Source organism: Nomascus leucogenys, chromosome 2, assembly GCF_006542625.1.
Source record: "Nomascus leucogenys isolate Asia chromosome 2, Asia_NLE_v1, whole genome shotgun sequence".
Classification (NCBI taxonomy): domain Eukaryota; kingdom Metazoa; phylum Chordata; class Mammalia; order Primates; family Hylobatidae; genus Nomascus; species Nomascus leucogenys.
In genome coordinates, this window is record NC_044382.1 from 11,814,845 (window position 1) to 11,841,667 (window position 26,823).

The window sequence follows — 26,823 nt, forward strand, 5'->3', positions numbered from 1 at the left end:
CTTCAACAGTAAGATTCCTGCCTCCTGCCATCTGCCATCAATCTACTTAATGTTCCATTCCAGGATCCACATATAGTAATTCAGAATTGCTAACTTATACTCCTGTGGGTATCAATTTTATCAACTAGAGTACAGCGCTTACGTGCAATTTGTTGTAACTTCAGTCCTACAGACCCTATTCATCTCACATTCTTTAATCAGTTCCTTTTCTCCCACAACCTTCTGTAAGTATGTTTCATAGACTTGGAATACACTTATATTGTTTAACCACAATGTATTCTGTCTTGGAATCCTTGGAATTCCTAAGTGATTTTTTTTAAAGTTGCACACATGAAATTCACTCTTTGTACTGTAAAGTTCTTTGGGTTTTCACTAATGTATAATGTTATGTGTCCATAATTACAGTACCTTACAAAATAGTTACAAAATTACCCTAAAAATGCCCCCATGCTTCCCCTATTCAACATATTCCCACACCTGGAATTCTTAGCAAACACTGACCTTTATACTGTTGCTCTAGTTTTGCCCATTACAAAATGTCATATAATTGGAGTCATATAATCTGTAACCTTTTGAGACTGACTTCTTTCCCTTAGATCAAATAAGAAAATGGAAAATGGCTGAGCACGGTGGCTCATGCCAGTAATCCTAGTACTTTGAGAGGTCAAGACAGGCGAATTGCCTGAGCTCAGGATTTTGAGACCAGCCTGGGCAAGATGGTGAAAACCCTTCTCTACTAAAAATACAGAAAGTCAGCTGGGCGTGGTGGGGGGCACCTGTAATCCCAGCTACTCAGGAGGCTGAGGCACAAGAATTACACGAACCCGGGAAGCAGAGGTTGCAGTGAGCCAAGATCACACCACTGCACATCCAGCCTGGACAACAAAGCAAAACTCTGTCGAAAAAAAAAAAAGAAAAGAAAAGAAAAACAAAAAGAAAATGAAAAACAAGACATATTATTTTACCATCACTGATTTTGTTTTTTCTCCAACACTCTTTCTTTATGTAGAACTGAGTTTCTGACCTATAACACACTTCTTCTACCCGAAAAACACTTTTAACATTTCTTACAGAGAAGATCTCCTAGAGATGGATTCCCTCAATTTTTGTTTGGCTGAGAAAACCTTTACTTCTCTTTCACTTTTGAAGATTATTTTGCTGGATATAGAATTTCCTGTTGATGGTTTATTTATTTCAACACTTTAAATACTTCACCCTTGGCCGTGTGTGGCAGCTCACGCCTGTAATCCCAGCACTTTGGGAGGCCGAGGCTGGCAGACCACCTGAGGTCAGGAGTTTGAGACCAGCCTGGCCAATGTGGTAAAACCCCATCTCTACTAAAAATACAAAAATTAGCCGGGTGTGGTGGCAGGCACCTGTAATTCCAGCTACTCGGGAGGCTGAGACAGGAGAATCACTTGAACCTGTGAGGCAGAGGTTGCAGTGAGCCGAGATCACACCACTGCACTCCAGCCTGGGTGACAGAGCAAGACTCCATCTTAAAAAAATAAATAAATAAATAAATATATAAATAAAATAAAATAAATACTTCACTTTACTCTTTTCTTCCTTGGTGGCTCTGATGGAAAGTCCACTGAATTCTTATTCTCCATAGGAAAGGCGTTTTTGTGCTGCCCCCTGTGCCCAAGGACCTTTCAAGATCTGTCTTTGGCTTTCTGCAGCTGGAATATGATATGCCTAAATGTACATTTTAGGTATTTATCTCGTCTGATATGTCCTCAAGTTTCTGCAACTGTGGTATGATGTCTTTCATTAATTTTGGAAAATTACTGACCACTGTTAGTTCAAGTATTTCTTGATCCATTCTCTCTGTCTTCTCTTTGGGTATTCTCATTTTGCATATATGCATCCTCAGAAGCAGTCCCAGTTTTGTGGTTTCTGTTCTATTTTTTCAATATTTTTTCTCTTTCCATTTCAATTTGGAAACTTTCTATTAACCTGCCTTTGAGATTACTGATTATTACTATTATTTTTTTTTAAGGTGAGGTCATGCCCTGTTGCCCTGGATGGAGGGCAGTACCACGATCTCAGCTCACTGCAGCCCTGCCTCCCTAGCTCAAGCAATCCTCCCACCTCAGCCTCCCAAGTAGCTGAGACCACAGGCATGAGCCACCATGCCCAGCTAATTTTTGTATTTTTTGTACAGACGGGGTTTTGCCATGTTGCCTAGGCTTGTCTCGAACACCTGAGCTCATGCAATCCACCTGCCTTGGCCTCCCAAAGTGCTGGGATTACAAGTATGAGTCACTGCACTCAGCCTAGCTTTCTGATTGTTTCATTAGCCACGTTCAGCTACTGATGAGACTTTCAAATGCATCCTTCATTTCTATTACTATGTTTTGTTTTGTTTAATTTCTAGCATTTTCTTTGGATCCTTTCTTAGAATCCTTTCTTAGATTTTCCATCTCTCTTAGTACATTGACCATCTGTTCTTGCATGTTGTCCACTTTTTCCATTAGAGCTCTTAACATAATGAACATAGTTATTTTATATGCCTTGTTTGATAACTCCAAAATCTGTCAGATGTGAGTCTGGTTTGGATGCTTGCTTTGTGTCTTCAGGCTGTGTTTTTTCTCTTGCCTTTTAGCATGTTTTGCAATTTCTTGTTAAAAGCTGGGCATGATATATAGTGTAACAGGAACTGGGGTAAAATAGGCCTAAATAGTAAACTGTGGTAAAATAGCCCTAAAGTAGTGTGGGGTTTTATGTTAAACTGGCTAGGAGTTTATCTTTGCTTAAGGTTTGCCATAGCTATAGGTGCCAGCGCTTCAATTTTCTCTAGAATCATTATTTTAGACTCCCATGCTACCTTTAGACTTCCCTAAAAACTTCTCCTCAGGTAAAAGCTGTGTCTTGCAGCTTTTTTTGCTTCACCTTTAATACATTGTTATTATACTAGAGCCTTGTTCATGTGGTGATAAAGTATCAGACAGGTGGAGCATTCTATAATTACATGATTAAATCTTGGTTTTTTAGTGGCCATGTATCCCTGGACTGTGACCTTCACAATGTATTTCTTAGAATCCTACCCTCTCACTCCTCCAAGGGCCTTAATTTGGGGAAGTTCTGTTTCCTCATGTGAGAGAAGTTTCTGGTGAAGTCTTTTCTCCTGAAGGGTAGACCTTCATAATGAAGAATGCACTGGGCATATTTCACAATGGTCACTCCTCCCCTCCCCTGCCAGAGCCATGAGAGACTCTTGTTTCTACACTATAAGAACCTAGTAGAGTCTGTGGAGGTGAGTTTGTGTAGAGCCGCTAAGCCTATGGCCTCTGGGAGTTTCACTCTCCGGAGCTCATCTACATTAAATCTACAACAATTTGTTACAATTACCATTTATGTGTTCCTAGCACTTTATGGCTGCAGTAGGGTCTGCCCCAGTATACAGATCAGGCTATGACTCTCTGGATTCTCTTTTCTCTCTAGATTTTGCACTAGGGTGTTTGCCCGAAAACACCAGTTCTCCGATGAGTCCAAGAAAAGTCAATGGTTTTTAGTTCATTCTGCTTTTGTCTGTCTGTTTTAAGAATGGGAGATAACCTCTGAGGTTTTTACATGTTGAAACTGAAACCCAAAGTTTAGTAACATTTTTGTTATTAAGTAAAACAGAAGTGCACCTTAAAACATGATATAAAATATAATCTATTTATATTTATGTATGTGTCTAGCGGAAAACATACCAAAATATCGAGAGGTGACAGCGTGCCAGCAAGCCCTTGCAGCCGTCGATCGCTCTCGGGGCCTCTTCTGCCTTGGCGCCTACTCTGGCAGTGTTTGAGGAGCCCTTCAGCACCCCCCCTCCCCCGCTGCACTGTGGGAGCTCCTTTCTGGGCTGGCCGAGGCAGGAGCCGGCTCCCTCAGCTTGCCTGGAGGTATGGAGGGAGAGGCGCGGGCGGGAACCAGGGCTGCGCGGCGCAGCGCGAGTTCCGGCTGGGCGTGAGTTCCGGCTGGGCGTGGGCTCGGCGGGCCCCGCACTCGGAGGGGCCTGCCGGCACCGCCAGCCCCAGGCAGTGAGGAGCTTACCACCCGGGCCTGCAGCTGCGGAGGGTGCGCCGGGGTCCCTCAGCAGTGCCGGGCTGCGGCGCTGCGCTCGAATTCTCGTGGGGCCTCAGCTGCGTCCCCACGGGGCAGGGCTCGGGACGCGCAGCCCGCCTTGCCTGAGCCTCCACCCTCACCGTGGGGTCCTGCGCGGCTGGAACCTCCCCTATGAGTGCCTGCCCCTGGTCGCTAGTTCCCAACCACCGACCAAAAGCTGAGGAGTGTGGGCGCACTGCGCGGGACTGACAGGCAGCTCCGCCTGCGGACCTGCTGCAGTATCCACTAGGTGAAGCCAGCTGGGCTCCTGAGTCTAGTGGTGACTTGGAGAACCTTTATGTCTAGCTAAGGGATTGTAGATGCACCAATCAGCACTCTGTGTCTAGCTCAAGCTTTATGAATGTGCCAATCAGCACCCTGTGGTCTAGCTAATGTGGTGGCAACTTGGAGAATCTTTATGTCTAGCTAAGGGATTGTAAATACACCAATCAGCACTCTGTGTCTAGCTCAAGGTTTGTAAACACACCAATCAGCACTCTGTCTAGCTCAAGGTTTGTAAACACACCAATCAGCACTCTGTGTCTAGCTCAAGGTTTGTAAATGCACCAATCAGCACCCTGTGTCTAGCTAATCTGGTGGGGACTTGGAGAACTTTTGAGTCTAGATCAGGGGTTGTAAACACACCAATCAGCACCTTGTCAAAACGGACCAATCAGCTCTCTGTAAAACAGACCAATCAGCTTGCTGTAAAATGAACCAATCAGCAGGATGCGGGTGGGGCCAGATAAGGGAATAAAAGCAGACTGCCAGAGCCAGCAGTGGCAAGTTGCTAGGTTTCATTGTACAGCGTGGGAGGTTTGTTTTTTCGCTTTTTACTATAAATCTTGCTGCTGCTCACTCTTTCAGTCTGCACTGCGTTTATGAGCTGTGACACTCACCGTGAAGGTTTGCAGCTTCACTCCTGAGGCCAATGAGACCACGAACCCACTAGGAGGAATGAACAACTCCAGACAAGAAGAACGAACTACTCGCGCCGCCTTAAGAGCTGTAACACTAACCACGGAAGTGTGGAGCTTCACTCCTGAAGCCAGCGAGACCACAAACCGACCAGAAGGAAGAAACTCTGAACACATCTGAACGTCAGAAGGAACAAACTTTGGACACGCCATGTTTAAGAACTGTAACACTTACCGCGAGGGTCCGTGGCTTCATTCTCGAAGTTAGACCAAGAACCCACCAACTCCAGACACAATATTAGTAATTCTTATTCAGGGTATTGAAATGGAAGGTTATTTCTATTTTCATCTACTACTTTCACTGTGACTTTTAAACTTTTTACAATGAACAATATCATTTTGAAAAGATACTGTTTTAATCTTTTTATTTTGAAATATTTCAAACTTATGACATATGCAAATAAAAGAATAAACACCTATTTTTTATTTATTTATTTATTTTTGAGACAGAGTCTCATTCTGTTGCCCAGGCTGGAGTGCAGTGGCATGATCTTGGCTCACTGCAACCTCTGCCTCCCAGATTCAAGTGATTCTCTTGCCTCAGCCTTCCGAGTAGCTGGGATTACAGGCACATGCCACGGGCCAGCTAATTTTTGTATTTTTAGTAGAGATGAGGTTTCACCGTGTTGCCTAGGCTGGTCTTGAACTCGTGACCTTAGGTGATCCACCCACCTCGGCCTCCCAAAGTGCTGGGATTACAGGAGCGAGCCTTCGCACCTGGCCTCATTCTTGTTGTTTAGAGTAACCATTGTCCTCGTATTTATTCTTGTACTTCCTGATCAAATTTTGTATCTTTAGTTGATACACAAGTAATATGGTTTAGTAGTTGTTGTCCCCAAATCTCATGTTAAAACATGGTCCTCACTGTTGGAGGGGGTCCTCGTGGGGGGCATTGGAGTAATGGGGCTGAATCCCTCATTAATGGCTTGGTGCCCTCCCGAGAGTACTGAGTTCATATGAGATCTAATGTTAAAAAGTCTGGGATTTCCCCCATCTCTCTCTCTCTTGTTCTCTTTCCTGCCATGTGGTATGCGAGCTCCCTGTTTGCCTACCACCATGATTAAAAGCTTCCTGAGGCCTTACCAGAAGCAGATACTGGTGCAGTGCTTCTTGTACAGTCCGCAGAACCATGAACCAAATAAACCCCTTTTCTTTACAAATTTCCAAGTCTCAGGAATTTCTTTATAGCAACGCAAAATGGACCAACACAGAATATATACAAAGTTTACTTATTGTAAAAATTTACAAAAATGTCATTTACTGTATATATCATTCTGTAGTTTGCATATTCGAGTTGAAGATCTATATACCTCGAGCCTAGAATTTCCCATTCACATAAATGTCCTAGAGATCTTTCCTCATGTGTACATATTATAATAAAACATGCTTTAAAATAAAATGTGTATTTGCATTATTTTGTCAGAACAAAAAAATTGAAAACAACCATTAAGAGAGTGGGTAATAAATGTGAGAGCATTCACGCAAATGAAAACTATAAAAATTTCAAATAAATAGATTATATCTACATGCTATCACTATAAACAAATCTCATAACATCGAGTAAAATAATTGTAAAAATTTAAATAAAAATAACATTCACCCTTTACCCTTGTTCTTAAAATAATAGCAATATACTCTTTTTAATAATTTAACAGCTATCTGTGTGTCCTTTCTACTTCATGGTTTCCATCATCCTCTGTTATTTCAACATCTAAACTTACTATATCATCTAGTATTTGAGTTTCGTATGACTCACCCACATTTTAATGATAATTTTCACTCAATTTTTTCCATCTTTAAGCACTTCTTGATTTTATCTTGAGGTAAGTAATATCGAAGATGACAATCTGCAAAATTCTGGAGTGCCAACTTCTTCCCTCTTTCATTCTTCTTGTCGTTGTAGTCTTGCTAAAAATGTTCTTTTGTCCTCATCATAACCTCAGCTTCTTCATGTTTTCAACTTCTTACTATTTCTCCATTCTATGAGATTTTGGAGGGTCTCATTTGCCTCTGTTCCCAGCCTTGATCTTAGGCTTAGCTATTTAATCGATGCTCTCCTGAACACCGTAAATTCATGGATTCACTATTCCTTTTGCTTTTATAATTCTGGTGATTTTCAATTCTAAATAAGCCCCTCTATCCATTTCCTGTATTATTTGGCTACTGAGCGCTTCTGGAAGAAGTTAAAAAATCAAGTACAGCATGAAAATCAGGTATAGTTAAAAACTCACTAATTTCTAACACAGTTGGATTTATAAGGCTTGGGTTGCTGGTAACTCTCCTATTTACTTGCTACAGACCTGCAGTAGTTTCTTACTACAAACCTGCAGAGATTTCAAAGTTTCTCTGGTCTCATCAAAGTATCAAAACTCTTTATTACCTTACTGGCTGAAAATAGCCTTGATAGCCCATTGTCTTCAACTTGACTGAGAATATTTAAATTTGCTAGAGTGCCCTTTGTCTTTCTCTTCTGTATTTCAATATAACTCTGTACCTCCAACTGGTGTTTCCTTTTCTCTCCTTTTGTAGAAGAAATATGACTCCCTCTTGTCAAAACTAACAGCTACTTATGTGCCTTAGTTTTGACATCCTACACATGACATCAATATTTTACAGTTTTACCTTTTCTCTTATATTGTCTGCTTCCCCCCCCCCCACCCCGCTTTTTTTTTTGAAACGGAGTTTCGCTGTGTCGCCCAGGCTGGAGTGCAGCGGTGCCATCTTGGCTCACTGCGAGCTCCAACTCCCGGGTTCACGCCATTCTCCTGCCTCAGCCTCCTGGGTAGCTGGGACTACAGGCGCCCGCCACCGTGCCCAGCTAATTTATTTGTATTTTTAGTAGAGATGGGATTTCACTGTGTTAGCCAGGATGGTCTCGATCTCCTGACCTCGTGATCCACCTGCCTCGGCCTCCCAAAGTGCTGTGATTACAGGCGTGAGTCACCGTGCCGGGCCTGCTTCCCTGTTTTCAAAGCGCCTTCTGTCCTGCTTACAAATATACTCAGATCTCACCTCTCCCAATAGCATTTTATATTTTCCTTGCTGCCCCCTTATGCTATCACCCAATCTTTCTTTTTATCTCCCTTTTACTCTTATTTGCCAAAATATTCATTTATAATTTTAAAATTTAAAATTTGGTATTTCATCACAGAAAATACCATGAAAGACTCTCACACTGAAATTGAATACATGGTGTTATCATATTTACCTTAAAAATCTTAACAGAAATTAAAGCTCACAGTGCAAAAGCCCCATTGTCTAAACTCTTCCTTGTTTTCTCCCAAAAGTTATCACTCTCCTCAAGTATGTATTACCATTCCCATGCATTTTTTGCATTTTCATAAACACATATAAAGCCATAGGGAATATAGATACTATTGTGTCTTTAAAAAGTTCCAGGCTGGGCGTGGCGGCCCACGCCTGTAATCCTAGCACTTTGGGAGGCCGAGGGGGGCGGATTGCCTGAGGTCTGGAGTTCAAGACCAGCCTGGCCAGCATGGTGAAATCCTGTCTCTACTAAAAACACAAAAATTAGCCGAGTGTGGTGGCAGGTGCCTGTAATCCCAGCTACTCAGGAAGCTGAGGCAGGAGAATTGCTTGAACCAGGGAAGGAAGTTACAGTGCGTCGAGATCATACCATTGCACTCCAGCCTGTATGACAGAGTGGGACTCCATCTCAAAAAAAAAAAAAAAAAATTCCAGTGGGGTTGCATATTGTACTAATTCTACTCCAAGTTCAGTTTTTGATATGAATTCATATTAATATATGTAGTTCTGGCTTATTACTTTTAAATTTGTATAAAACTGCATTGTAGGAATAAACCACAGTTTGTTCATTTTTTTCCTATTGAAGGATTTGAGTAGCTTTTTCTTTTTCTACTATTATAAACGGTGCTGCTAACCTGTCTTGTCCACGTAGGAGAGTTAATTTGGGAAATGTATCTAGAAGTGAGGTCACTAGGCTGAAGAATATGGATAATTTTATTCAGAATTATAAAATGAACTTCAAAATATTCTTTCAACTTTATATTAAATTACATCACTACTTGCTTCTACAAACTCTTACCAACACTTTGTGTTATTAGACTTAATTTGTTTTGCCATTCAGATGAGAATAAGTGTTATCTTGATTTAGTTTTTCATTGTATTGATTACTAGATCGAGCAGCTTTTTCTGTGTTTATTAGTCATTTGGTTGTTCTGTTCAGTGAATTGTCTGTTTATGTATTACTTATCCACTTTCTCTTTTTCTACCTTCTTATTGATTTTCCTTCATTCATTTGTTCATTCATTTAATCAACAAGTACTATTGAACACCCACTATTTCTAGGCACCCTTTTATATACTCAAAAAACATCAATGAACAACAGCAATGAAATACTGCCCTTGTGGAGCTCACTATCTTGCAAATTAAGAATATGAAAAACAAGTAAAATATATGGTGTTTTGCAAGATGATATGCAAAATAAAAAAATAAGGGCTGGGCGTGGTGCCTCATGCCTGTAATCCCAGCACTTTGGGAGGCCGAGGCGGGTGGATTACGAGGTCAGGAGATTGAGACCATCCTGGCTAACACGGGGAAACCTTGTCTCTACTAAAAATACAGAAAAAAAATTAGCCGGGCATGGTGGCACGCACCTGTGGTCTCAGCTCCTAGAGAGGCTGAGGCAGGAGAATGGCATGAACCCAGGAGGTGGAGCTTGCAGTGAGCCGAGATCGCGCCACTGCACTCCAGCCTGGGCGACAGAGCGAGACTCCGTCTCAAAAAAAAAAAAAAAAAAAAAAACAAAAACCAAAAACAAACAAACAAAAATAAGGGCACAGTAAGGAGAATGGTACAAGTTGTGTCATAAAACATTGTGGTGGCCAGGCATGGTGGCTCACGCCTGCAATCCCAGCACTTTGGGAGGCTGAGGTGGGCGGATCAGGAGATCAGGAGTTCGAGAACAGCCTGGCCAGCATAGTGAAAATCCATCTCTAATAAAAATACAAAAATTAGCTGGGCGTGGTGGTGCACACCTGTAATCCCAGCTACTCAGGAGGGAGGCCAAGGTAGGAGAATTGCTTGAACCCTGGAGGTGGAGGTTGCAGTGAGCCGAGACGCACCATTGCACTCCAGCCTGGACGACAGAGCGAGACTCCGTCACAAAAAAAAAAAAAAAAAAAAAAAAAAATTGTGGTCAGAGTAGTCTCATTAAGGGGTGATTTGATCAGACTTGAAATTGCCACAGGAATCAGCCAAGTAGTTTCTGGCAGTACAAAGCATTTCAGACAAAGGAAACAGCTAGAACCACGACTGTGAAGTGGGATCATGCCTTTCTTGTCTTAAGAACAGCAAGAAGGCTAGTGTGTGGCTGCACCAGAAAAAGCAAGAGAGAAAGAAGTTGGAGTGAAGATCAGAGAATCACTTCAGGCTTCTGAGCTGTGATCTGACTTAAAATTTTAAAAGATCATTGAGGCTCCTATGAAAGATACACATAGAATAGAAACAGGGATGGATATTTAGTTGCTTCCATGTCTTGGTTATTATGAATAATGCTGCAATGAACAGGGAGTACAGAAAGATCTGTACCTTTTATAATTGACTCTGCCTTCAATTCCTTGGGACATATACCCAGATGTGCTATTGCTAGGTGATTTGGCATTTCTATTTTTAGTTTTTGGAGGAACTTCTATGCTGGTTCCAATAATGGCTGTATGAATTTACACTCCACTGACAGTGTATAAGTGTTCCCTTTTCTCCATATCTTCACCAATATTTATCTGTTTTTTGATAATAGCCATTCTAACAGGTATGAGGTGATAGCTTATGTGGTTTTGATTTGCATTTCTCTGATAATTAGGGATTTTGAGTAAAAATGAGTTACATATATCCAACGAAATATTATTCAACCAAAGGGAATTTTGCCATTTGTGGCATTATGGTTGAATCTAGAGGTCACTATGCTAGGTGAAATGAGGCACAGAAGGATAAATACTACATGATACAACATATATGATAAATTTAAAAGAATCAAATTCATAGAAGCATATAGTGAAATGGTGCTTTCTACAGGATGAGGAGAGAGAAAAATGTGATGTTCATCAAAGGGTACAAAGTTTTGTTTATAAATGATAAATAAATCCTAGAGATCTATTGTACAACATAGTGAATATAGTTAACAGTACTGTATTGTATACTTGACATTTTTCCAAGAGAGTAGAACTCCTGTTAAGCATGCTTATCACAAAAATTTGTAATCATAACATATAATAGATTGGGAGGAAGCTTTGAATATGATGAATAGGTCTATGGCACAGATAGTGGTGGTGGCTTCATGGGTGTATACTTATCTCCAAATTGACCAAGTTGTATACATTAATTATGCACAGCTTGTTATATACCAAAAAATCAATTCTACCTCCACACACACACACACACACACACACACACACACACACAAAATAGAAGCAGGGAAACTTGGTAGAAAGCTACTGTTATAATACTGGTAATATACATGATGAAGAGTGGTTAGATTCCGGCTAGGTGTGGTAGCTCACGCCTGTAATTCCAGTATTTTGGGAGGCCGAGGTGGGCGGATCACCTGAGGCCGGGAGTTTGAGATCAGCCTGGCAAACATGGTGAAATCCCGTCTCTACTTAAAAAAAAAAAAAAAAAATACAAAAATTAGTCAGGCATGGTGGCACACACCTGTAATCCCAGCTACTTAGGAGGCTGAGGCACGAGGACTGCTTGAACCCGAGAGGTGGAAGTTGCAGTGAGCCGAGATTGTACCACTGCACTCCAGCCTGGGCGACAGAGCAAGACTGTTTCAAAAAGAAATAAAAAAAAAAAAGGAGAAGAAAGAAATAGAACGGAGAAAAAAGAAAAAGTTAACCTTTTGTTTACTTTAAAATGAGTATTTCTAACTTTTATTATTAAGGGGTTTGCTGTAAGTTTTCGCTAGAAACCTTCATCATATTAGCAATGTTTTCTTAGATTCCCTGGATTCTTTTTTCTTTTTTTAATCAAGAATGGACTTTAATTTTATCCAATTATTTTGTATCTTTTGGGATGACCATTTATTCCTTCCTCCTTTAACCTGTTAACATATTTAATTACTTTAGTCGTTTTTTCCAGTGTTAAACCATCCATGAATTCTTGAGGGAAACATTTTCTAGTTCCAAAGCGTTTTTAACACATTGCTTTATGTGGCATGCTAATATTTTAAATGGGATTTTTGCATGTAAAACTCTAATTGAGATTGGCTACAACTGTCTTATACTTTCCTTGGTTGGTTTGAGTATCAAGTTTATATCAGCTTTTAATAAAATGTACAGAATATTCCGTCTTTTCATCTCATCTTGAACAGTGTGTAAAAGCCAAAGATATTATGTCATGAATGATTTGGCTAAATTCACCTATAAAATGATCAGGATCCATTATGGTCCATACTATCACTCACAGACTGTATATTTTTGCAGTGTACATGCTGAACCACTGCACTAGCTTGTAATTGGTCACCTACTATCCTCTGTTGCCTTTGATCTTTGCAAACTTGACACCGTATCATGTTCCTCTCTGAGTTTCTCATGGCCTGGAAGGTCCTGAGTGGTCTGACTCTGCCTGCTTTTCTGATCTCATCCACCACCATTCTCTTCCTAACCCAATATGTTTCTTTTTTCTTTTCCTTTTTTTTTTTTTTTTTTTTTTAGGAGATGGAGTCTCGCCCTGTCACCCAGGCTGGAGTGCAATGGTGCAATCTAGACTCACTGCTACCTCTCTGCATCTCAGGTTCAAGCGAATCTCCTGCCCCAGCCTCCCGAGTAGCTGGGATTACAGGCACGTGCCACCATGCCCAGCTGATTTTTTGTATCTTTAGTAGAGACGGGGTTTCACCATGTTGGCCAGGCTGGGCTCAAACTCCTGACCTCATGATCCGCCCACCTCAGCCTCCCAAAGGGCTGGGATTACAGGTGTGAGCCACCACGCCCGGCCAGTATGTTTTAAGAGTTGTGATCCTCATTCTGTTCTTCCAGCTCACCAAACTCAGTCCAACACCAGGGCCTTGCACTTTGCTCTTCTTTCTGCTTGAAATGCTCTTTCCTTAGATCTGAGTTTGGCAGACTTAATTGTGTCATTTATGTCTCAGTTCAGACATCAACTTTCAGGAAGGCTGTACCTGATTTCTGTATGTAAAAGATCAACTCCTCCTCTAGCCCCTCTCTATTCATTACCTTGTTGTTGTCTTAGTGTTTTACAAGCATTACCAATATCTAAACTTATTTTTTCTAACATATCAATATCTGAACTTATGGCTTTTATCTTTTGTGTTTGCTTGTTTTAGTTCACTGTTTTTCTCTCCTCTATTAAAATGTAAGCCCCATGAAGGTAAGGACTATTTCTCTTCTGTTTATTAAAATGTCTCTGGCCGGATGTGGTGGTGAGCGCCTGTAATCCCAGCTGCTCAGGAGGCTGAGGCAGGAGAATCTCTTGAACCTGGGAGGTAGGGGCTGCAGTGAGCCAAGATCATGCCACTGCACTCCATCCTGGGTGACAGAGCAAGACTCCGTCTCAAAAATAATAATAATAAAAAATAAAAGTCTCCAAGTCCTAGAACAGTGTGAGCACCTAGTACACGAGCTCTCAAAAATATTTACTGGGCCGGGCGCGGTGGCTCACGCTTGTAATCCCAGCACTTTGGGAGGCTGAGGCGGGCGGATCACGAGGTCAGGAGATCGAGACCACGGTGAAACCCCGTCTCTATTAAAAAATACAAAAAAATTAGCCGGGCGTGGTGGTGGGCGCCTGTAGTCCCAGCTACTCAGAGAGGCTGAGGCAGGAGAATGGCGTGAACCTCGGAGGCGGAGCTTGCAGTGAGCCGAGATTGCGCTACTGCACTCCAGTCTGGGTGACAGAGTGAGACTCTATCTCAAAAAAAAAAAAAAAAAAAAAAAAAAAATTTATTGAATGATGAAATTAGTGAATGGACGAAAAGGCCAATCTCATCTTTCCCAAATATTAACTGCCATAAAATCTTTATTTTTGATATCCTCATCAATCATTCCTTTGACATAAGTGGGTTAGGCTCTGTCCAGGACACTAGATAAACAGTAGTGAACAAAACAGACTCTTTGCACTTGTTGAGATTATACACTAGTGTTGACCAACAGTATATATATAAGTACATAAATATTATGTCTTGTCATGTTCTGGTAAACCAGCTCTCTAAATAAAAGTCCTGACTGGTAGTATTGCCAGTTGCCATAGTGTAAATATTTGCAACATGGCCAATTTCAAGTTTTAATGTTTTAAAAAATCACCTGGCAAATTTCTGAGAAATTTAGTAATTGAATTCTATGAGCAGGTATGGCTATGTCAGATAGTATTCAGTGCTATGGAGAAATATAAAACATGGGTGGATAAAGTGGGAAGAAACTTTTGAGGAAAACGTGTTAGTTTACAAATGACACGTGAGCAGAGACTTGAAGGAACTGGGACACCAATTTTGTGAGTATCTTGAAGAAAAGAATTTAAGACAGAGGGAAGGCTGGGTGCGGTGGCTCACGCCTGTAATCCCAGCACTTTGGGAGGCCCAGGCACATGGATCACGAGGTCAGGAGTTTGAGAGCAGCCTGACCAACATGGTGAAACCCCGTCTCTACTAAAAATACAAAAATTAGCCTGGCGTGGTGGCAGGCACCTGTAATCCCAGCTACTCAGGAGGCTGAGGCAGGAGAATCGCTTGAACCCAGGAGGCGGAGGTTGCAGTGAGCCGCAATCACGCCATTGCACTCCAGCCTGGCAACAGAGTGAGACCCCGTCTCAAAAAAAAAAAAAAAAAAAAAAAGACAAAAGGAAACAAAAATGCAAAGGCCTGAGGTAGTAGCATGCCTGGAACAAGAAGAATGGTGTGGTTATGGCAGAGTGAGTAAGTGGGGAGGAGAGGTGAGGTTAAATGAGATCGGAGGGCCTAGTAACCCCTTTCAAGAACTGTCACTTTTACTCTGAGTGAGATGGAGCACCTATGGATTGGGGCAGAGGAATAACAAGCTTGATAATTATAGTCAGCCAAACAGAATAACAGTTGTCATGTTCTGACTCCTAAATTAATAATAAACGTAATGTATAGCATAGAAATCCTACCGAAGTTATTATGAACGCAAGTGCAAAATCTTTTTATAAGCCTAGAGTGGGATTTTTCCTTTATAAATGTCAGTTACAGATGTACGAGCAGCAAATGTCTTTGTGGATAACTTAAAGTCCTTGTTTGTAGTTCCACCAATGACTCGCATACCTGGCAAACACAAATGTTTGTCTGGCAGTTGCTGGTCTGTACTTATGGTAAACATCATTCCAGGATGTTGTACTATAAATTTCCTTTGGGGATGATTTTGTGAGACCCATTTTGGTTTTTACAGGGACATCCCTGCCCAGGTTTAATAATAGCATAAGAGATATTCACAGATTTTTATAAAAAACTGATTTTTAATGTTAAGACTAGTTTTAATATAAGTGATTTTTGTGCTAATAGCTTTTCAAAGTGCCACTTAACTGCATATTATAGCTAAAGAAGAATTTGGGTAACATTGCAAGAAAGAATTCTACATTCCGTCTCCATAAAACTCTGGTCTTGGTTTGTCAATTGCACTAATGAGGTCTATATATGAGATAGTTAATACCCACTTGGCCTTCTTACAAATGCATGCCCTGACAAGATGAGGGCTCTATAAGAGAATGTGAATGATTCTACAAAAACCCATAAGAAGCATCAGACAAAAAGAGAAAAATATAAAACAGGTGCCTCTTATTAAGCACTTAGTATTTGCCCAGCACAATGCTAAGCACTTTGTTTACATTAGCTTCATAATTTCCTTCCAGCTAAGTACTGTTTATAGGTCAGGTTCGAAGAATTTAAGTGTCATACAAAGTCACGAGTGGTAAGTGGCAATGGTAGGACTTGACTCGGCAGCCTGTGCTCCTTCACGCCTGCCATGTGTTGCTGCCTACAGGTAGAGTCACATGTAACTTTACCATATATAAGAGTAGCACATGGCTGGGCACGGTGGCTCACGCCTGTAATCCCAGCACTTTGGGAGGCCAAAATGGGCAGATCACCTGAGGTCAGGAGTTTGAGACCAGCCTGGCCAAAATAGTGAAACCCTGTCTCTACTAAAAATACAAAAATTAGCCAGGTGTGGTGGTGGACATCTGTAATCCCAGCTACTCGGGAGGCTGAGAAAGGAGAATCACTTATACCCGGGAGGCGGAGGTTGCAGAGATTGCAGTGAGCCAAAATGGCGCCACTGCACTCCAGCCTGGGTGGCAGAGGGAGATTCGATCTCACAAAAAAAAAAAAAAAAAAAAAAAAGGTAATACACATTACCCTAAAGATGTTTCCCATTTAAAATCTTACAAATTATCCCACAAGTCCCTAGGGATTATAACAGCTATACGCACACAGAAAAATTTTACTTTTCTACCCATCATGAACCACTTAAAGTTCCTAAGTCAGCATTTCCGAAAAGACATTCAATGGACCACTAATCAATTACATGTACTTTTTATGGCGTACTGTGGCCAAATTACTATGGGCTATATTGGGTAAAAGAAGTTATATAGATTGTTGTTATTTATTTATTTGGTTTTCAGGACCTCTTAGATTCTTTAATAATGTTCTTTGAAAATTGCTAAGAGGTCAGATAGTTCACTTTATTTCCTAAACATATTTTCTTGAAGAACATTTTCTTTCAATACAGTAACACGGTGAATGCTTTGCAAGAGCACTTTTTGGAGAGCTTCCTCTCACTCATCCTTAAGTTCAGGTTTATAACGCAAATAGAAGCATCATCTCTTCAGGAGAGTGCCCATCCAACAGTTCAGTATGATTTCGGAAGAGGATGAATCAGAGCCACACGCTTATTTGTTTCTGTTTTAAAGACTCTGGCACTAGTTCAGCTTCTGACAGAGATGTGTAGATCTCACTAAAATCAAAGAATGAAATTGTATTCCTTGAAGATAACTCTTATCACGTTCTTAGACACCACGGGGTTTTTATTATTTTTTGGAACGGGTAAGATAGTGAACAACACCCCCAAACAAGCTTGCTTAGTTATAAACACTGACTAGAGGCAAGAGCGGGATCCTTCCATGTCCATGTGGCATTTTTCTCACTCACAGAAAGTGTCTGTGTATCTGTGTGTATGCATGTGTGTGCACACATGTGTGTGTGTTCCTTGCAAATGCCTTTGGGGAAATTTTTGGTCTTATCAAAATAACATTACTATCAGAATTTAGTCATCTAATCAGCCTGAATTCCTCAGTAGATGTAGCAAATTGCTCCCCAGATCCAGAAAAATTAAGGGAGGAGATCCTCTAACTGACAGAAATCCTCTAACTGCCTCATTGGACATGCTCCTTTTGCCTTTGAATAAACTATGCTCTGAACTGTAGATCAGAATATCAAATTCATCATGTACTAAATGAGGAAGGCATCATTACAAAGAATAGCATGGGCTTCTATGTCCATGAGGGCTGAATCCAATCATAGCTCTATCCACTAACTCCCAGGCTGTGTCGCTTATTTACTTATTTATTCATTCACTTATTCATTCCAATCATGCATTTATTAAGCAAATTCTTATGGATTGCCTTTTATATTTTGAAACCTGTTTTCATCACAAGTTCACAGTGCAAGGCAGCTAAGCCTTTGAGCCTCACTTTCTTCATCTATAAATTGGGAATTTATGGGACTGGTAGTGAGAACTAAATGAAACTATGTATATGAAGTATCTAGTGTAGTGCCTGGTGCACAAGAGGGGCTTAATAAATCCTAGTGATCATTAAACCAAGCGTGATAATAATACTTCCTGATTTCTAACCAGCTGAACTGAACAGTTCCCACAAGTATATTCCTTTGCATGGGAGGGGGAAAAAGCAGCTGCTTATATTGCAGTTTTTGTTTTTTGTTGTTTTTTTTTTTCTGTTAAATAGCTATAATTTCCAAAGTATTTACTCCTTGCAGTCTAGATAATAAAGGCTGTTTTATAGGAAAGATATTATCTTAGGGGAATATCATTTTAAGTGACATTACCTATGAATGCTTTAATTCATTTTGGTTTATCAGATTAGTTTACAAATTGCCTGGCAGGTCCCTAAGAGAGTGGGAAGCTGGAAGGCACATTATGTGAGAAAAGACCAAAAAAGATCTTTGGACAAGGGGCTGACGGGAGAGCTACAATATTAGGAGACTCTCAGAAGCAAGGGAATGGAAGTTCTAAGACAGAAAGGAGAAAGAGGATAGATATTTACTAAAATTTTGCAATATTCTCTTCAGATTAAAACTGCAGTTTTTATCATTGCCTATGAGAACTTACATGAGCCAAAAACCCATGTATCGCTCTCTTGCCTCATCTTATACTACTCTTTCTTTGTTAATTACACTTTGGTCTCATAGAGCTTCTTTCTGGCCATCAAACTCCCAGCATTTCCCTGGGACTCTGGGTCAAAAAAGAAGAAAAAAAAAGAAAGCCTCAGATAATCTCCAATGTATCATTCTATTATTGTTATTAGATTTACCATAATCTACAAACTTCTTTTTAAGCCTAATTAGGCTTTGTTTTTTTCGTTTTTCTTTTCTTTTTTCTTTTTTTTTAGATGAAGTCTCGCTCTGTCACCCAGGCTGGAGTGCAATGGCGTGATCTGGGCTCACTGCAACCTCCACCTCCCGGAGTCAAGCGATTCTCCTGCCGCAACCTCCCGGGTAGCTGGAATTACAGGCATGTGCCACCACGTCCGGCTAAATTTTGTATTTTTAGTAGAGACGGGGTGTCACCATATTGGTCAGGCTGGTCTTGAACTCCTGACCTCATGATCCACCCACCTCGGCCTCCCAAAGTGCTGGGATTACAGGCGTGAGCCACCGTGCCCAGCCTGAATTAGGTTTTTAATTATCTGATTCCACTCTGGTTTTCAGAATATAAGGTCTAGATACACAAGGTGCTTGTTTTTGTTGCTGTATCTCTAGCACTGGGAATTATGACTGCCATCTAGTAGAGTCTGAATAAAAAATTGTTGAATGAATAAATGATTTAATACCAGCATAAATAAAATCCTTCAAAGGTATGTTGAGAAATGGCAAGGAATAACTTCACCAAATTGACAATTTTGCCTAGGGCCAAAGCTGAATGTAACATTAATAGTGTTCATTGATATTTTCTGGACTAATTTTGACATCTGTAATGAAAGAATTATTCCTTCATGCATGCAATTCAGGGAAATCAGTTATTATTCTAATCAATGTCTTGCTACTTTGAGCAATGGTTATTTTAAATCACCATAAAGGTGTGTTTGACCATGTGTCTTGAGAAGAATTTTCCACCTTTACGTTTCTATTTAGTATAGGGGAGAGGTGACTTTTGAATATGTGTATGGAGGATTAATAATTATGTAGATGTTTGTTACATAATAACATCATCAGAAAGAACAATAACAGCTTTTATTTTAATGGATGCTAGGCAAAACATCATTACCTTTATTCTCCCCTCAAAATAGATAACCAAATAATTACTTATCTTGTTTCATCTTCTTAGTGACAAGTTTCATTAGTTTAAGACATTTTTAAAAGCTCACAATTTCCATATTTGCTATCATACTACTTCTAAGGATGTGAAACTCTTGCTAACCCACAAATAAGAGACTCAATGCCTGTATGTCAAACACAAGATTTCTTCCAGAGCTCAAAAACATCTTGTGCTACAAACAGAATGGCAATTACTGATGCAAAAAACGTATAGCTCCCTCAAGGCTTTCAGAAATCTTGATTATTTAATCAGTGTTCTTCATTTGTAGGGCTAGGTAGTTGATGGCTCCCAAAATGTGTCACGTTGGACATTAGCCAGATGGAATGCCAGTTTTCATTTGAGATTAAAGAGGTAAAATCCAACAAGAAAGGTTTTCCACCACCTCGGACTACAGCTCAACTTATATCAGATGACAAATAAAACTTGGCAGTCTGCTTTGCCCATGATTTTAAAACAGATACTTCATTGAACTCTCAGTTACCAAATGAGCTGATTAACTCTGTTGTTGATTAAAGTTTTATTCCATGTTTTTGTTACTTACAAGTCTCTCTTTTCTTTTTGGGGGGAATCTAGTTCTTCCCATTTAATTCTCACCTCTTGTTTAAGGTTTCATTATTCCATTTAGGTTTTGATATATACACTTACTGGTGCTATTTTCAAGGCTTTTCTTTTATATACTTGCAAAATTAATGTACAATATGCATTACATATCAGGAACCTACACCACATGCATTTCTTTCATAGTTATACATAGGAATACCATAGTGATGTTTTACTTAACTGTTTCCAGATATGCCTCTTTCTCTTTTTTAGTTGTTTCATTTTATCTATACAGAGTTTTGGTTTTTAGAATGCTGGGGTCCTAATTTATACCAACAGCATACTTGAGATTGACAGCTCTACTAAAAAATAGGTGATAGCTACTACAGCAGCAAGTAGTCAGACAAAAAGTGTTTATTAATATCAACACTAAGAAACTAAAGGGTCCGGGAATGGTGGCTCACACCTGTAATCCCAGCACTTTGGGAGGCCGAGGTGGGAGGATCACTTGAGGTCAGGAGTTCAAGACCAGCCTGGCCAACATGGCGAAACCCTGTCTCTACTAAAAATACAAAAAAATTAGCCTGGCATGGTGGCATATGCCTATAATCCCAGCTGCTTGGGAGGCTGAGGCATGAGAATTGCTTGAACCCGGGAAGCGGAGGTTGCAGTGAGCTGAGATGGTGCCACTGCACTACAGCCTGGGTGACAGTGAGACCCTGTCTCAAAAAAAAAAAAAAAAAAAAAGCAAGAAAGAAAGTAAAGGAAGGCCTGGGAGTCTAGAGTCCAAAAGTTCAGGAAGAAGTAGTCAGTTCAGATGTCCAGGCTGTACAGAAGCCAACATTCCAGGCCTGGAGGTGCATTAAATAAAGGACACCAGTGACCAGGTCACTAGGCTGCACCTGACCAACAGACAGAATTGTATCTGTTGGGAGTATCATTTCATATGACACTTTCCCTTTCTTTGGCTTCAATCCTATGAAACTTCTTTCAATTTTCTTACCAGACCTTACCCTCTCTCATTTTGGGGCTTGGATAATAAGTTCCCTCTCTCTATGCCACTCTTTCCTGTTTCTCTCCCCTTCCCCCAATATTTCCCTGGCTATATGTTGCTTCCCTCCCAATTTTCAGTTACATATCCCTTCTAGCAGGAAGACTTTGCTGACTACATATGTGCATGTATGTGGAGCCCTAGGATTCTGTTATCCTGTATAATGGGTGCTATGTACCTTGAAGGTAAGGATTGTATTGATCCTCATCCATTCCTGTATCTCTAGCATCCAGCATAGCACCATCCAATTGCTTAATGAATATTTGTTGAAGTAAAAAAGCATTGCCTATGGGTGTGGGTGGCTATGGGTACTTGAGTATAAGCAGGAAATTGATTGCAGCCTGTTGAAGAGCGAGCATTAAGATGGTAGAAAAACTGATATCCGGAGGGGCACGGCTAAAGGAACTGAGGTGCTTGACAGTGATACAGGATGAGGGTCTAACTCCAAAGTACTCCATTCAGCATTCCCCAGAATGTTGGTTTAGTTATTAAGAAAGCAGCTAATACTAATAATGCTTTCCAATCTCACTGCACTTCATACTCAAAGGATTTATTGAGCTTTATAAACAATGATTAATCATCCTTACCCCAGTGAGGGGGGTAAGAGTTATTATGCTCATATTATGGAGAGGAAAACCAAGGCAGAGAGAGAGAGAGATTAAGTGGTTAACCCAAGGTCAGGCAGTGAGTCACGGAGAGCTGGCACTTAGACGTGCAGTTTTAAACTTGCAGCTCTGGGCTTAGTCTATTGAGCACAGAACTGGAAGCTGGATGGCTTCCCTGACCCCCTAGAAGGGATGAACAGCTCCCTTTTCCATGTTTTCCCATCTCCATTGGCCCCACCATTGCCTTTATCTTACTATCTGCCAGGTATGGTGCCTAGCGTTTTTCATATATTTTCATGGAATCCTGAAGAGAAAAGGAACTACCATTTTCCTTTTCTTTTCTTTCTTTTTTTTTTTTTTTTTTTGATGGAATCTTGCTCTGTCACCCAGGCTGAAGTGCAGTGGCACGATCTCAGCTCCTCACTGCAACCTCCGCCTCTCGGGTTCAAGCGATTCTCCTGCCTCAGCCTCCCGAGTAGCTGGGACTGACTACAGGCAAGCACCACCACGCCCGGCTAATTTCTGTATTTTTATTAGAGATGGGACGGGGTTTTGCCATGCTGGCCACGCTGGTCTCAAACTCCTGGCCTCAAGTGACCTGCCCACGTTGGCCTCCCAAAGTGCTGGGATTACAGGCATGAGCCACTGTGGCCGGCCTATTTCTACCATATTCAAGATGAGAAAACCAAGTCTCAAAAATATTCATTAACTGTTTAGTAGAAGACTTGGGATTCAGGCCTGTGATTCTCAGAGGTGAAAGCCCATGCTGTTTTACATCCTGTCACTTAAACATTTGTGTACATGATAGTGCATGATGGGTAGGTAGTATAATTCACAGAGGATAACAGAGTACTAGGATATAATTGATCTTCAATAAATATTTATGAAAAAAATGAAAGATCTAAAATCCCTCTCAAGATACTAGGAAGCTGATGCTGGAGTCTAACATGCGAATGGCTCAAGGCCATAGAAGACAAGCTGACATGAAGCTCACGGCTATAATTGTGAGATGTGGACACCATGCGGGGATTCTCTGGGTCTCCTCCCATGAAGGGAGGCAGAGGTTTACTAGAGAGCCACCTTAACCATCCTTCACATTCCTTTAATCTCAGCAAGATGCAAGAATCTAGCTTTATCCTTTCTCATTTACATGTATCTGAAAAGCAGATGAAGAGGTTAACAAACAGAAATCCAATACAATTCTCCTTTAATTAGGGAAAATCTAATAACTACCTAAATATTCAATGAATGAATATTAATTCAAATTATCAATATTTTACAACTTTGCAGCCATTCAACATAGTGCATCAGAAGTGATCTTTCAACACATCCAGTACATGAACAAACGAAAAACGCATGTTACAAAGCATTACAGAGGTAAGTCTTATTTTGTAAAATAAAATATATATATCAACACAAGAAACTCTAGAAGAATATCTGTTACCAGATAGCAATGATGGTTATCTCTAGGAAGTAGGATTATGGGTGTCTTTATTTTAGTGCTCTATATTTTCTGACTCTTTTGAAAAAGTCATGTATTGTTCTTATGATGAGAACCAAACTTAGTTTTAATTTTGAGAAAAAAAATAAACAGATGCCTCTTGAGAAAGAATGGAATTTGATCCACTGGAATCATAAACCAATAACCAGATGCCACCTGAAAATCTCAGCATTAAAATAAGCCACAGACTCCTGAACATACTCAAGCTTGCGTCTCCCTCTCCCTTCCTGACATAAGAAATCGAATGATTCATTCTGTTCCCCTCCACCTTACCCTGACATAGCAAAGATGGAATGTGCACTATTTCCAAATCAAAATAGGCATGGTGCAGCAAGAAGCACTTCCAAATGATGAAATTAGATTAGAAGTTAAGACAAAATATGTTTAACTGGCTTTTAAAGAAATTTGGTGGAACACATTACTATAAACAGTACATTTGGGCAGCCAAACAAACTTTGCCCAGAGAAAATCAATTTTACTCCTCAAACAATGAGAAAAATTACTTTTGATTCGACATTAAATATTGTTGTAAGTATTTTTAAGAAGGATTTCTATAATTCTGTGTAGAAATAGGAGTCAAAGGATGCCTTTGTTACCATGGTAACAGTCTCCCTTGGCAGAGCCAAGGATGAAGTAGCATACATTCGCCCTGCATATATTTGGCCAATCAATAAACAAAGGACTTAATCTGCATGCATCACATTAGGAAAGTGGTCAAGGTGTTGATGATTAGGAAAAGGGTGCAGAGGGGGTGTTGGAGAAATCTGGGTTCAATCATCCAGCCTAATTTTCAACTGAGTGTTGTTAACACTTTCTTCATTAGAAGCCCATTATGAAGATAAACTATTGCTGAAATGCCTGTAGATCCTTGAAAAATGGAAATCATCATTACAAAATTTTAACATGTCAGTGTGTATAAAGCTGATAAACTAGGATAGGAGTATGAAGACAATGTATGATACCACGAAAAAAATGCACATACCTTGGAGGCCCAGAAATAAAGATAATAATAACAGCTAATATTTCCTGAGTATTCACTATGCAGCAAACATAAGCTAAGTGCTTTATGTGAATTATTTCACTGAATCTTTCAAACAACCTCAAAAATTACTACTATGAGTTTTGATTACCATTTTGCATATGATCTGAGAACTATTATTACTCTAGTTTGCTGATAAGAAACTCACACTTAGATTCCAGTAAGTAGCCCAAGGTCTTCTGTCTTGGGAGTGTTGGAGGCAATGGTCAAACTCAAGTTGGTGGGCAGACCCAGTGTTGCAGTCAAACCTAAGCCTTGAGCTACAGGGGCATGTTCTATTCACCACCCCATACTGCCAGCTTTGCCAGTAATCAACAAGGCGACTTGGTGAAAGCTATTTTACCCCTTTTAGCCCCAGACTCTTCATGAGCACCTAAAAGCTTATAGGAGGTTACAACGAGATAATGTATGTATACTCTTTTCTTCCTCTTGAAAGCTGTCAATTCCTCAGAACTTACTTTAGTTATTGTATTGACAGCTTTTAACTTATTTGGCATGAGAGAGAGCTAAGAATTATTAGCATGCTAAAATACCATTCTACTTTTGAATGCAACTTCCTTCCCCTTGAACGTTTGAATAAAATTACCAACAAATAACATGCACACACGTGCGCTTGTACGCACACACACACACACCATAAGTTTTTTCTCTTATTTTCTTACCCTTGTCACATGAAATGGCCACAAGACATAGGGCTTCGGGAATGTCAGCAGAGAGAAGTGCGATAAAGAAGACAGTCATCAGAAAACTAGCTCTGTGACTTTGGGGACATCTGTGAACATTACTTTTCTGGGCCTCAATTTCCTCTGCTGTAGCAGGAAAGAATTGAAGGTTACTTCTTCCGAAGGACATTCCACGGCTAACTATCCATGATATGACTGTGTCTGTGAGCTGAGCGGCCTTGCTTATATGAGCCCTCTCTATGCCTTGTATTTATTTATTTTGGATCTTTATAACCGGCTAAAGAAAATGAGTCCTTTTCAAACCCCCTGCACACAGCCTCCCTTCCAAGTGGCTTACTGCACCTCCTAGAATCATCTTCAAAACTGAGGCTTCTACGACATAGCCCTATGTTGAAAACTTGATAAAATTCTTTTTCCAGTTTTTTCAATGAAATGTTTGTCCCTCTATCATGTCATTATACAGATTATTACTCTGGGATAGAGACCATAAAACTGGGAATGGGACAGCAAATAAGTGCCCCAAATAAGTACAAATAAGTGATCCAAATATCCCCCAATATTCTGAAACATCAACCGAGGTATCAATAAAAAGCAAAAACAGAGGCATTTTAGTAGATCAGTTATTGAGCAAAAGAATTACGGAAATGTTTCACTTGTCCAGTCTTTATCATCAAATAAAATGTTTCTGTCACCTTTTGCTGGGTTCACTTTAAATGATTTCATAAGGCATTTTAATTAGCAACATCTACTCAGAAAAGCAGTGTTGAGCATTTGTGTTTTACTCGGTGCATTTCCTCAGGTAAAATCATAAATATAGTCCCTGAATTTCATGGCCACCTGATCTTAACATGAAGCTCATATTAAAGCCATGTATAGAGCATGTTTTCCTGCAAACTTGACAAGTGAGTACACACAACCCCTCTTTGGTCATGTGGAGATAGGAGTTTTGTGCCATAAAAAGCACGGCCCGAAGTGTCAATTGTTTAGCTCCCTAAGAGGCAGGCCCATGGTTGTCTTAAATGCCAGCAGCAGGTTGAAGTCACCTGGAATGGTGTTTCAGAGAAATCCCCTTTAGTATAGGGGAGGCTTGCAGTCTAAGAAATCATTCCGTGTTGGAATTGGGAATAAAGACAGTCCTCTCACCATCCTTCTAAAGTGGAATTTGCCAACTGCTGGCCCACAGGTTATCCCCAGAAGGGATTATATAGGCTGCAGTGGTAGCTAAATAGTGTTTTACATTTGAATTAATTGCCAATGTTTAAAAATCATTAGATTTCACTGCTTCTCTCAAAAAATCTGGCAACTCTCGAGCTGCGTTCCCACATGGCGACCATCTGCTGGGGCTGAGTCGGGGCTGCTCACACTCACAGGGGCTTGCAGTATCAAGTGCCCCCTCTCCCCACCCCTCCCCGGTGTTTGCTCTTCAGTATGGCTCACTGTCACCACTCGAATAGTTCTTTACAGCTGGGACACTTCACCCAGGTTTACTTTACCCAGACTGATAAATACATAATAGTAAGCGTGGCTTGGACACCAACCAATAGGAATTATTACAGGCCCTTTTACAACCTACGAGAAGGGTTCCTGGGCTCCCTGCTATATTATCAACCCCTTGGTTGTAGGACTGTTCCCAGAGAGAGTAGGAGATCACCCAGGGCACCTGGGGCAGTTTGGGGGTACCTGGGGAGTTTGAGGCGGCAGATATCTTCCAACTGATGTGGGAGTGACTGTAGTTAGTGCTGAATACCAGCTTTGCCTTAGGCATTTAAAT

The 26,823-nt window shown here is 40.5% G+C and overlaps 1 protein-coding gene and 1 long non-coding RNA gene across 2 annotated transcripts in view; one reads left to right on the forward strand and one right to left on the reverse strand.

The window, feature by feature from the left end:
* The window catches only part of TENM2 (teneurin transmembrane protein 2), a 1,389,831-nt gene that overhangs the window by 1,335,815 nt on the left and 27,193 nt on the right, over positions 1-26,823 (reverse strand). The window lies entirely within an intron of this gene.
* Positions 4,877-25,922, forward strand: LOC105739335. Its single transcript, XR_001115242.2, has 3 exons — positions 4,877-5,275; positions 23,120-23,206; positions 25,852-25,922. It is a non-coding gene; the product is annotated as an uncharacterized LOC105739335 (long non-coding RNA).